The 14,181-nt window shown below is 44.7% G+C and overlaps 1 pseudogene; it reads left to right on the top strand.

The window, feature by feature from the left end:
* The window catches only part of LOC118374072 (kinesin-like protein KIF16B), a 70,678-nt pseudogene that overhangs the window by 32,638 nt on the left and 23,859 nt on the right, over positions 1-14,181 (top strand).

Below are 14,181 nucleotides of genomic sequence, written 5' to 3'. Positions count from 1 at the left end.
TGAAAATGTTTCACATTTTATGCAATTCACTGAGGATGGTTTACTGAGGAGCCTCCACTGATTCTCGCCAAAAGATGTATAGTTCGAGTGGAACAGCGTCCACCCTCCATTGCACAGTCGAAGACTGCATGATTTTGTTCACTTTTTTAAAAACTATAAAATATGTATTTCATTCCACCTGTGGATCGTTTATAGACATACAATGGCCAGACCCTCCTTTTTGACTTGTATATTTGTATGGCTTACTGATGCTGTTGCCTTTGTTGTTTTAATTTTAGATTTGATTTGCATCCATTATGTGTGGATGGATTGGTTCCGCTAAGAATCTGTTACCATACCTGTCTATACCTCGGAGTTGTGCTTCTTGATCCTGGTCCTTGGGACCCATCAAACTTCTCATTTGGGTTGGGTGGGGGCCAGGGTAGGGAATATGTGCACCCCTTTGGGTGCAGGAGTTGGGAAGCATTTCCCTTCAACAATGTAAAAATGCCCGTGTCCTTGAATATACACGACCCATCTGAATGCACACAGTACCAGTCAAAAGTTCAGAGGAGACTGCGTGAATCAGGCCTTCATGGTTGAATTGCTGCAAGGAAACCACTACTAAAGGACATCAATAAGATAAAGAGACTTGGACATTAGACCGGGGGAAATCTGTCCTTTTGAGTCAAAATTTGAGATTTTTGGTTCCAACCGTTGTCTTTGTGAGAGGTAGAGAAGGCAATGCAAATAGTCTTGGTGGCCATTTGATTAGATGTTCAGGAATCTTTTGTCTTGGGGGAGGAAGCTGTTTAGAAGCCTCTTATACCTAGATTTGGCGCTCCAGTACCGCTTGCCGTGCGGTAGCAAAAAGAACAGTCTGACTAGGGTGGCTGGAGTCTTTGACAATTTGTAGGGCCTTCCTCTGGCACCGCCTGGTACAAAGGTCCTGGATGGCAGGAAGCTTGGCCCCAGTGGTGTACTGTGCCGTACGCACTACCCTCTGTAGTGCCTTGCGGTCGGAGGCCGAGAAGTTGCCATACCAGGCAGGGATGCAACCAGTCAGGATGCTCTCGATGGTGCAGCTGTAAGAACCTTTTGAGGATCTGAGGACTCATGCCAAATGTTTTCAGTTCTGAGCAGGATTAGGTTTTATCGTGCCCTCTTCACAACAAAACCCTTGAATGAGTAGGTGTGTCAACTTTTGACTGGTACTGCGCAAGTGTGCACACACTGGTATGTCCGTGTTTTTCCATGTTAAACGTTCAGCACGACACCCTGTGACACCCGGTCTGAAAGGCCACTGTACTGGCAAGCGGCAGGCATACTGATGTTGCCATAATGATAAGTGTTTGATGAACAGCTTTATGGATTTGACATTTTGTCTTCCGCTATTTTTGAATTCTGTGCAGGGTGACGAGTGGTAGAACCAGCCATGGAGCCAGGGGTACGGTGTGGAATGCAGGGGAGGTATTAGTGGCTATAGTGTGTGTGTGTGTGTGTGTGTGTGTGTGTGTGTGTGTGTGTGTGTGTGTGTGTGTGTGTGTGTGTGTGTGTGTGTGTGTGTGTGTGTGTGTGTGTGTGTGTGTGTGTGTGTGTGTGTGTGTGTGTGTGTGTGTGTGTGTGTGTGTGTGTGTGTGTGTGTGTGTGTGTGTGTGGAGATGGGTTAATTCTGTTGATGAGAGCTGCTTCGCTTCTCCCTGAAAGGGAAAGGCTATGAGACTCCCACCATGGGCGGCAGGGTAGCCTAGTGGTTAGAGCGTTGGACTAGTAACCGGAAGGTTGCGAGTTCAAACCCCCGAGCTGACAAGGTACAAATCTGTCGTTCTGCCCCTGAACAGGCAGTTAACCCACTGTTCCCAGGCCGTCATTGAAAATAAGAATTTGTTCTTAACTGGTTAACCTGGTTAAATAAAGGTAAAATAAAAAATATTAGGCTCCTAAATCTACCTGAGAAATGGCATTAACCTTGTGTTTACACTGCTCTCTTTCTATATATGAAAGAATATGGCACAACTTTTGACTTATGGTCATAAGTAGTGCACTAAATAGGGAATGGGGTGGCATTTGGGACGCAGTCAAAGATTGGTTGCAGGGTTTGTGGGAAAGGCAGCCTCTTGGAGGGAAGTAGGGAAGAGGTGGAGGGAGAAAGATGCCAAAATGTTCTCATTTCCTGCTGTATCCTTTCACACATGCACACACAAGATTGCAGGATGTACCTGCACATGTTTGGGGAGAGGTGGCGCAGATGATTGCAAACCTGTTCTTGTAGTGTTGGTAGCGTCCCAAACGTCCCTATCCCCTATATCGTGCCCTACTTTAGTTTAAAAAGTGCACTATATACGGAATAGGGTAGCATTTGGGACACACTCTTGGAATGAAGAACATGATGCAAAAATATGAGGAGCTTTGCCCTCTTGATTTGCGGAAAGGGAAACTGTTACTTTCTGGAAGTTTTATATTGTCGTGAGAGCCAGTGCCAACGGAACTGTTACTTGGGTTGGATGAATGTCTCTGTGTGTGTGTGTGTGTGTGTGTGTGTGTGTGTGTGTGTGTGTGTGTGTGTGTGTGTGTGTGTGTGTGTGTGTGTGTGTGTGTGTGTGTGTCTCGCTCTCTGTGTGTCTGTCTGTGTCATCAGACTCCTTTTGATCGTGCTATGTTGAGCACATCGGACAGTAGAGATTAATACATGTAAACATCGGTTTCTGATACTCCCAAATGGCACCCTATTCCCTATATTGTGTGTGTATATATATATTTATTTATTATTATATATTTTCAGTTTTTAAACAACTAGTTGAGTTCCATTTCTTTCTGATTTCTTTTCTGTCAGCTCAAAGCACACATCGCACAGTTTCTCTAGAGAGAAATCACTTCCAGCCTGAAGATGCAATGTAGTAGGGAGTTGTAGTTTCCATCAGGCTAATATTCTACGTAGTTTACCCCATACAAAATGGTAATTAACTACATTGCGCATCTACTTGTCCGGTCTGTGTTTCAAAAGACCATACGCCTGCTACAGAAGAGACAGTAATCCGTGATCGATCGTGAGGAGATCTAGATAGAGCTGCTGTTGCTTCGTGAGGTATCTAATCTCTACCTGAAAATACATGATCAAAGTGATTTTGAAGAACTACAAAATTGTGATTTCTGTCAGAGCATACGCAGCAGCTCTAAAGAGATGAGATTATAACTTGGAATGAAAAGTCTTCAAATAAAACAAATGTAATATACACAACATTAAATATTTTAGGAAAGTAATGTGAATAAAATACTGGTAATACTGGTAAGTGATAGACAGTAATGGGCATTCACTACCATCGGACATTTATTTAAATATATTTTTTTATTCTCTTACAGCATTTACCAAATAATCTAGATCGAAAAACCATGATTGTTTTTGATAGTCGAACCAACCACAAAAAGCACTAATCGCTCGCTCAGTACTACATCTGGGTTATCCCCACAGACTGTCTTCGGTTATTCCGCCATTGTCTTTGGTCTGTTATTTCTACATTATATTTAATCATTAAGGGATTCCATGACATTCTAGTATCCACCCTGTCAGCAGTTAGGTCATCTCAAATGATACATCAAGGCCTATGTGATTGTTCTATCTATAACCTTTACATGAGCGATAGAGCTCAATTTCAGATGGCTTGACTCGACTTGACTCGCAGTGGAAATCAATAAGCATTCAAGTTGCTGCTGTTTTTGAGCCCTTAACTTCAATCAAGTCCACAGTAAATCCCATTAATGCCTAGATATGTAATCTATGAGCTTCATTCTAATGTCTTTGGCGACTTCCCTTAGACCTGCCCCGAATGGAGAAGTCTTGTGCTTTTTTTTTATTGAAGTGTTTCAGTATGGGTTTCTGTACGTGAGCTGGACAGACTGGTGACTTTCTTGCAAGCTGGACAGGTGCGTTGCTGTCCAACTGTGTAGTTTGTTTGTTTGATATGTAGAGTAAAGTAGGGAAACTCCTAGGTGTCTGGAGATGCTCAGAAACCCATTTAAAGATGGAATCTGTATGTAGGGTATACGGGGCAACTGTCCGTCCCACGGCAATTATTGTTTTGTTGCCGAAGCAGAGCTGGGGAGCGTTGCACATCGTCATTTTTTGTTTTTTTGTTGTTGCAGTACATATGCTTGTGTGTGTGTGTGTGTGTGTGTGTGTGTGTGTGTGTGTGTGTGTGTGTGTGTGTGTGTGTGTGTGTGTGTGTGTGTGTGTGTGTGTGTGTGTGTGTGTGTGTGTGTGTGTGTGTGTGTGTGTGTGTGTGTGTGTGTGTGTGTGTGTGCAATGATGTTGGAGGTGTAAAAACAACAGCGCTAGCAGTAACCTTTTTGTTTAAATATCGCGAACGGACATGTCAGTTTCACCATTATGGAGTCTAGCTTTAAAGACATCTGCAGTTGGGTGACATTTTAATAATGCAATGTTTGCTCTCAAAGCCTCAAGCATTTTGTTGCAACTCCTAAATATAAAACCCAATAATGCAAATATCTGTGATGTGTGAACTTAATTTCAACTTCTTTTGGAGAGATATCCCCCCCAAGTTACCACAATACTGTTTCATTTTGAGATGGCCTACTGCCCTCTGCTATCTCTGTGGGAGGACGTTTTATTGATGTGTTGTAGTGTGGGCTCCTGACGGATTAACTAAAGTTTGTGCCATATTTTATAAAATATATTGGAAATCTTACTCACTAGTTTTCTCATCATAGCTCTCTGATGGATAGAAGCTCTCATCAGAGCTCTCATGGACAGGTGGTAGGCTGACCTTGCAGTGGAGTTACTTTTAATTTATGTAAAGTGAAGTAGAGAAACTCTGAGTGGAAGTGCTCACAAATGCATGAAAGCCATCATCTGCAGTTGGGTGAAATTTTAATGCGAGTGTAAATGCTGCCCAAGCCTGGCTGATAGATGAGGTGTGTGTGAGTGTTTGTGCCCAAGCCTGCCCAAAAGATAATTACGTCCACCACCTGCCTCAATCAATGGATGGAGAGTGGCATCATGCTGCATATGGCATGGCCCTATACTCTGATTTGGTCTGACTAAGAAAGAGAATCTCATCTACCCATCCTGTCTCAGGGAAGTGTGTTTCCAGGCTGGTAGTTAATTAAAGGGTTCCTTCACAGACTTCATTAGAGGTGAAGAGAGGAGCCTGGCAGATTAATGCACTGTGTCACTTCACTGAGACAGGACTGGGAGATGAGACACACAGACACACACTGAAGGAGTTAGTTTGTTATTCAGCAGGAGCCACTGACTGGAAGGAAAAGGCCGTTTAGCCTTGAACCCAAGGTGGGAAGTCTGCTCTGTTTTTAATGTCTGGTGCCATTTCATCAATGTCAATAGTCATAACACTGGTGACTTGTAATTCTGTTTGTTTTTCAGCCTCTATTATAGAATACACACACACACACACACACACACACACACACACACACACACACACACACACACACACACACACACACACACACACACACACACACACACACACACACACACACACACACACACACACACACACACACACACACACACACACACACACACGGCTGTCGACTCCCTCTCTCAGGATAGTTTCCTGACATTAGCCCAGCTCCCATACTGTGGGCAGTGAAGCAGACAGATCACCGATGGAAATGTAGAATTGTAGCTCTCTGTACTAAAGCTTTAAAAATGTCTTCCACAGATCAATTCCATTTATCCTGCCTCTTATCACCCTCTTCTGACGTGCAGAAACCTAAAATGCATTAAATACATATTTAGCAGGGATTTCTGGACAAGCGGCATGGATTTTTCCACCTGAACATTCATTGATTTGAGGCTGACTTGAGTTTCTGATGCGACCAAAGGCTAACGTGGGGGTGTGACTGCCGGTAATGTGAATGTCAGCACTATAGGGCAGCATTCATCACACACACACACACACTATAGGGTAGCATTAATCAGACTCGTGTGTGGCGTAGGGACGTTAAAAACCCTTCTATTAGTCAGTGTTTGACATGGAGGTTTCTGTGTGAATAAATAAAAAATGTTCAGAAAGGAAAATGGTTGATACGGCCATGAAATTGTTAAAAAATGATTCATATTCACCCAATCTTTCCTCGGGAAGATGGTGCATTGAAAGATAATTTGGCGCAAAGAAAATGCATCACTTGTTATATAAAGGGCTTATAAGTAAGCATTTCACTGTAAGGTTGTATTTGGCGCATGTGACAAATACGATTTGATTACTAGGAGGGCAACATGCAGTGCCTTCAGAAAGTATTCCTGCCCCTTGACTTATTCCACATTGTGGTGTTACAACCTGAATTCAAAATAGCAAACATTGTTTCTCTCACCCATCTACACACTACCACATAATGACATTGAAAACATGTTTTTAGACATTTTTGTACAGAAATATCTAATTTACACAAGTATTCGCACCCCTTAGTCAGTACATGATAGACTAAAGCTGTGAGTCTTTCTGTAAGAGCTTTCCATACCTGGAAAATTCTTCATTCTGTTAAGTTGGTTATTGATCATTGCGAGACAACCATTTTCAGGTTTTGCCTTAGCTTTTCAAGCCGTATTAAGTTAGTTTTAACTTGACTACTCAGGAACATTCAATGTTGTCTTGGGAAGCAACTCCAGTGTATTTTGTTTTTGCCTTGTTTTAGGTTACTGTCCTGCTGAAAGGTGAATTTTTCTCCCAGTGTCGGTTGGAATGTAGACTGAACTAAGTTTTCCTCTAGGATTTTGCCTGTGATTAGCTCTATTCTGATTATTTTTTATAAAAATACAAACAACTCCCTAGTCCTTCCTGATGACGGGCATACCCATAACATGCTCCAGTCACCACCATGCTTGGAAATATGAAGTGGTACTCAGTGACGTTGGATTTGCCACAAACATAACGCTTTGTATTCAGGACATAAAGTACATTTACTTGCCACTTTTTTGGGGCAGTTTAGTGCCTTATTACAAACAGGATGCATTTAGGATATTAGCCTAGTAGTTAGAGCATTGGGCCAGTAACTGAAAGATTGCTGGATAGAATCCCCAAGCTGACAAGGTAAAAATCTGTCATTCTGCCACTGAGCAAGGCAGTTTACCCACTGTTCCCCGGACGCTGCCGACATGGATGTCGATTATGGCAGCCCCCCGCACCTCTGATTCAGAGGTGTTGGGTTAAATACGGAAGACAAATTTCAGTTGAATGCATTGTACAACTGACTAGGTATCCCCCTTTTCCTAGTATTGTGGACTAACAATGTTGTTCCATCCTCAGTTTTCTGCTATCACAGCCATTAAACTCTTAACTGTATTTAAGTCACCATTAGCCTCATGGTGAAGTCCCTGAGCAGATTCCTTCCTCTCCGAAAACTGAGTTAGGAAGGACTCCTGTATCTTTAGTGACTGGGTGTAGTGCTACACCATCAAATTAAAACTAATATACTGTTTGCTTTGGTATTTTTATTTTTTCCCATCTATCAATAGGTGCCCTTGGAAAACCTCCATGGTCTTTGGTTGAATCTTTATTAGAAATTCACTGCTCAACTGAGGGACCTTACAATTGTCTGTATGTGTGGGGTACAGAGATCAGGTAATCATTCAAAAATCATGTTGAACACAGTGAGTCCATGCAACTTATGTGACTTAAGCAAATCTTTACTCCTTAACTTAATTAGGCTTGCGATAACATAGGTTGAATGCTTATTGACTCAAGACATTTCAGCTTTTCATTTTTTATACATTTTTAAACTGTTCTGAAAGCATAATTCCATTTTGACATTATGGGGTATTTTGTGTAGTCCAGTGACAATCTCAATATATCAATTTTAAATTCAAGCTGTAACACAACAAAATGTGGAAAACATCAAGGGTAGTTTCTGAAGGCACGCTATACCTAGTTGGTTTCTGAAGGCACGCTATACCTAGTTGGTTTCTGAAGGCACGCTATACCTAGTTTTTTTCTGAAGGCACGCTATACCTAGTTAGTTTCTGAAGGCACGCTATACCTAGTTAGTTTCTGAAGGCACGCTATACCTAGTTAGTTTCTGAAGGCACGCTATACCTAGTTAGTTTCTGAAGGCACGCTATACCTAGTTAGTTTCTGAAGGCACGCTATACCTAGTTAGTTTCTGAAGGCACGCTATACCTAGTTAGTTTCTGAAGGCACGCTATACCTAGTTAGTTTCTGAAGGCACGCTATACCTAGTTAGTTTCTGAAGGCACGCTATACCTTTATATTCAGAAGAGGTGAAAAGGGTTTTGAGGGTGTGCTTAGAGTAACAAAATCGCTGCCAAGGCAATGTCTACTCTTCCTGGGGTCCAAACAGGAAACACAAATAAAATGAATAATATACAGTACATAATACAATACAAAATATAACTCTGTCTCTGGCGGGAATTCCACTAACGGATCGTATGTAGCCAAACGTAACTGCTGTTCATTCTGTTCCGACGACATACGTTCTGCTTCCATGAGCAGATCCAATGCTAGCATCAGTAATTCTACATTTGTTGTTAGCCCAGCTAGTATGGACACTGGCAGTTGTGAATCTGATGCAGCCGAAGAGCTACTGCCCCCTTCCCCGGGAAAGCATCGAATAACAGACAGGGACGTTGGACCATCGAAGAGGCGCAAATATGATGAACTACATTGATTTGTGGTTCACTTATATTAGGAGCAGTGCCTTTTCTCAGCCACAGTGAGTTTTTTATATGTGCAAAAGTAATCTCTCAACTCAATGAAACCTTCACTCTTGCACAGACATTTAGAAACAAAACATGCGAAGTTGAAAAATAAGACACAAAGTTTGAGTGAAAATGTAAGACTTTTGAGTAGTAAGACGTATAAAAGCAACAGATACCATGAATGAGAAGGGTCTAGAAGCGTCTTATATGGGGAGCTACCGAGTGGCTAGGACAGACAAGTCCCATACTATTGTGGAAGTCTTCATTCTTCCTGCTGCCGTGGATATGGCTGGGACAATGGTGGGGGAAAAGGCCCAAAAAACTGTACAGACAATGCCTTCATCAAACAACACTGTTTCACGATGCATCAGTGACATGGCAGGAGATGTTTTGAAACAATTACTGTGTTGTGTACAAGCCAGTGAATTCTATGCATTACAGCTGGATGAGTCAACAGACATGGCGGGCCTGACACGGCTCCTGGTATATGCCCATTACGTTTATGGGGGATCAATTAAGGAAGACCTCCTCTTCTGCAAACCACTGGAAACCAGGACAACAGGAGGATGATATTTTTGTAAGTACTGGACAGCTTTGTGACATCAAATGGACTGGTCAAGATGTGTTGGTATATGCACTGTGATGGCACAAAAGCCACAAAATAGTGGAGTGGTAATGCACGTGCAAGCAGTTGCTCCCTGACGCCACTTGGGTACACTACAGCATCCACCGAGAGGCTCTTGCTGCCAAGGAAATTCCTGACCACTTGAAAGACGTTTTGAACACTACAGTGAAAATGGTTAACTTTGTTAAAGCAAGGCCTCTGAACTCTTGTATATTTTCTGCACTATGCAATGATATGGGCAGCGACCATGTAACGCTTTTAAAATATACAGAAGTGTGCTGTATGTGTCTTTTGACTATGTATGACTGTAATGGCGTTCTTCGTTTGTAGAAAGAGAGTCGGACCGAAATGCAGCGTGGTGGTTACTCATGTCTCTAATGAAGAAAAACGGAACGATACATGAAATAACTAATAAATACAAAAACAACAAACGGAACGAGAAACCTATTACAGCCTATCTGGTGAACACTACACAGAGACAGGAACAATCACCCACAAAAATACACAGTGAAACCCAGGCTACCTAAATATGGTTCCCAATCAGAGACTACGAGAATCACCTGACTCTGATTGAGAACCGCCTCAGGCAGCCAAGCCTATACAACACCCCTACTCAGGCGCAATCCTTATAACTACAAAACCCCAATACGAAATACAACAAAATAAACCCATGTCACACCCTGGCCTGACCAAATAATAAACGAAAACACAGAATACTAAGACCAAGGCGTGACAGAACCCCCCCTAAGGTGCGGACTCCCGGACGCAACTCAAAACCATAGGGAGGGTCCGGGCGTCTGTCCATGGTGGCGGTTCCGGCTCGGGACGTGGACCCCACTCCATTAATGTCATAGTTCCTCCCCTTCGCGTCCTGGGATAATCCACCCTCGCCACCGACCATGGCCTAATAGTCCTCACCCAGAACCCCACTGAACTGAGGGGCAGCTCGGGACTGAGGGGCAGCTCGGGACTGAGGGGCAGCTCGGGACTGAGGGGCAGCTCGGGACTGAGGGGAAGCCCAGTACTGAGATGAAGCTCAGGCAGGTAGTAGGCTCCGGTAGATGCTGGCTGGCAGATCTGGAAGATTCTGGTTGACGAGCAGATCTGGAAGATTCTGGTTGACGAGCAGATCTGGAAGATTTTGGTTGACTAGCAGATCTGGAAGATTTTGGTTGACTAGCAGATCTGGAAGATTCTGGTTGACTGGCAGATCTGGAAGATTCTGGTTGACTGGCAGATCTGGAAGATTCTGGTTGACTGGCAGATCTAGAAGATCATGGTTGACTGGCAGATCTAGAAGATCATGGCTGACTGGCGGATCTAGCTGCTCTATGCAGACTGGCAGCTCTTTGCAGACTGACAGCTCTGGCTGCTTCAGGCAGACTGACAGCTCTGGCTGCTTCAGGCAGACTGACAGCTCTGGCTGCTTCAGGCAGACTGACAGCTCTGGCTGCTTCAGGCAGACTGACAGCTCTGGCTGCTTCAGGCAGACTGACAGCTCTGGCTGCTTCAGGCAGACTGACAGCTCTGGCTGCTTCAGGCAGACTGACAGCTCTGGCTGCTTCAGGCAGACTGACAGCTCTGGCTGCTTCAGGCAGACTGACAGCTCTGGCTGCCTCATGCAGACTGACAGCTCTGACTGCTCCATGCAGGCTGACAGCACCCTGCAGACCGACAGCTCCTTGCAGACCGACAGCTCCTTGCAGACCGACAGCTCCTTGCAGACCGACAGCTCTTTGCAGACTGACAGCTCTGGCTGCTTCATGCAGACTGACAGCTCTGGCTGCTTCATGCAGACTGACAGCTCTGGCTGCTTCATGCAGACTGACAGCTCTGGCTGCTTCATGCAGACTGACTGTTCTGGCTGCTTCATGCAGACTGACAGCTCTGGCTGCTTCATGCAGACTGACAGCTCTGGCTGCTTCATGCAGACTGACAGCTCTGGCTGCTTCATGCAGACTGACAGCTCTGGCTGCTCCGAACAGGCAGGAGGCTCCGGCAGCGCTGCAGAGGAGGAAGGCTCTGATAGCGCTGAACAGGCGGGAGACTCCGACAGCGCAGGAGAGGAGAAAGGCTCTGATAGCGCTGAACAGACAGGAAACTCCAGCAGCGCTGTAGAGGAGGAAGGCTCTGATAGCGCTGAACATGCGGGAGACTCCGACAGCGCAGGAGGGAAGGAAGGCTCTGATTGCGCTGAACAGACAGGAGACTCTGACAGGAGAGGCGAGGCGCACTGTAGGCCTGATGCGTGGTGCTGGCACTGGTGATACTGGAGCGAGGACACGCACAGGAAGCCTGGTGCTGGGAGCTGCTACCGGAGGACTGGTGTGTGGAGGTGTCTCTGGATAGACCGGACCGTGCAGGCGCACTGGAGCTCTTGAGCACCGAGCCTGCCCAAACTTACCTGGCTCGATGCCCACTCTAGCCCGGCCAATACGAAGGGCTGGTATGAACCGCACCGGGCTATGCACCGTGCGCTCCATAGCATAACACGGTGCCTGCCCGGTCTCTCTAGCCCCCCGGTAAGCACAGGGAGTTTGCGCAGGTCTCCTACCTGGCATAACCATACTCCCTGTAAGCCCCCCCCCCAATAATTTTTTTGGGCTGCTTTTCGGGCTTCCATCCGCGTCGCCGTGCTGCCTCCTCATACCAGCGCCTCTCCGCTTTAGCCGCCTCTAGTTCTTCCTTGGGACGGCGATATTCTCCCGGCTGAGCCCAGGGTCCTTTTCCGTCTAATATCTCCTCCCAAGTCCAGAAGTCCTTTGATCGCTGCTCCTCACAATTAACAGGGAGAGTTGGCTCAGGTCTGAACCTTGACTCTGCCACACTCTCCCTGAGCCCCCAATACATTTTTGGGGGTGACTTTCGGGTTTCTTTCTGCGCTGCCGTGTCTTTCTCTTCGACTCCATTCTCCTATAGCCCTCTTCGCACTGCTCCAGCGAATCCCAGGCGGGCTCCGGCACTCTCTCTGGGTCGACCGCCCACCTGTCTATTTCTTCCCACGTAGTATACTCCATACCTCCACTGTCCATAACGTCCTCCCATGTTCATTCTCCGAATAATTCGTCCTCCTTTCGCTGCTCATGCTGTCGCTGCCTGTTACCACGCCACTCGGTCCGTGTGAGGTGGGTGATTCTGTAACGGCGTTTTTCGTTTTGTAGAAAGAGAGTCGGACCGAAATGCAGCGTGGTGGTTACTCATGTCTCTAATGAAGAAAAACGGAACGATACATGAAATAACTAATAAATCCAAAAACAACAAACGGAACGAGAAACCTATCTGGTGAACACTACACAGAGACAGGAACAATCACCCACAAAATACAAAGCGAAACCCCGGCTACCTAAATACGGTTCCCAATCAGAGACAACGAGAATCACCTGACTCTGAGAACCGCCTCAGGCAGCCAAGCCTATACAACACCCCTACTCAGCCGCAATCCCAATAATTACAAAACCCCAATACGAAATACAACAAAATAAACCCATGTCACACCCTGGCCTGACCAAATAATAAACGAAAACACAAAATACTAAGACCAAGGCGTGACAATGACTGTCTGTGTGACACTACCGTTCAAAAGTTTGGAGTCACTTAGAAATGTCCTTGTTTTTGAAAGAACTTCTCGCATGGAATAGCCTTTATTTCTTGATAAAGGCTATTATAAAAAATAATTATAAAAAATAAAGGCCAGTTTTATTGCTTCTTTAATCAGTACAACAGTTTTCAGCTGTGCTAACATGATTGCAAAAGGGTTTTCTAATGATCAATTAGCCTTAAAATGATTAACTTGGATTAGCTAACACAACGTGCCATTGAATCACAGGAGTGATGGTTGCTGATAATGGGCCTCTGTACACCTATGTAGATATTCCATAGAAATAATCAGTTTCCAGCTACAATAGTCATTTACAACAATAACAATGTCTACACTGTATTTCTGATCAATTTGATGATGTTGTAATGGACAAATGTGCTTTTCAAAAACATGGACATTTCTAAGTGATCCCAAACCTTCGAATGTTGGTGTGTATGAGACGACAGTGTTGGACTTACCTCACCTGTCTATTAATCTCCTGCTATATAGGGGACTGTAGCTCTGAGGACGCAGGGCATAGGTGTAATGCTGGGTTAACATGTTATCATAATAGTAGTACTACCCTGTTCTGTGTCTGCTACTATATAGGAGGAGACTGTAGCTCTGAGGAAGCAGGGTATAGGCGTGGTCATGGACTCCAAACTACCTCACTTAATCGGCATCGATGATGATCTTCTCAGCACTGGCATCATTCTCTATCATTTAAAAGTGAGTAAGACAAATACATACAGTGGGGAGAACAAGTATTCGATACACTGCCGGTTTTGCAGCTTTTCCTACTTACAAAGCATGTAGAGGTCTGTAATTTTTTATCATAGGTACACTTCAACTGTAAGAGACTGAATCTAAAACAAAAATCCAGAAAATCACATTGTATGATTTATAAGTCATTAATTTGCATTTTATTGCATGACATAAGTATTTGATCACCTACCAACCAGTAAGATAAAATCAGGGATATAATTGTAGACCTGCACAAGGCTGGGATGGGCTACAGGACAATAGGCAAGCAGCTTGGTGAGAAGACAACTGTTGGCGCAATTATTAGAAAATGGAAGAAGTTCAAGATGACGGTCAATCACCATCAGTATGGGGCTCCATGCAAGATGTCACCTCGTGGGGCATCAATGATCATGAAGAAGGTGAGGGATCAGCCCAGAACTACACGGCAGGACCTGGTCAATTACCTGAAGAGAGCTGGGACCACAGTCTCAAAGAAAACCATTAGTAACACACTATGCCGTCATGGATTAAAATCCTGCAGCGCACGCAAGGTCCCCCTGC

The sequence above is a fragment of the Oncorhynchus keta genome, chromosome 2 (assembly GCF_023373465.1).
Source record: "Oncorhynchus keta strain PuntledgeMale-10-30-2019 chromosome 2, Oket_V2, whole genome shotgun sequence".
Classification (NCBI taxonomy): domain Eukaryota; kingdom Metazoa; phylum Chordata; class Actinopteri; order Salmoniformes; family Salmonidae; genus Oncorhynchus; species Oncorhynchus keta.
The sequence above is the reverse complement of the archived record's forward strand: the minus strand, read 5'-3'. Positions and strand labels throughout refer to the sequence as shown.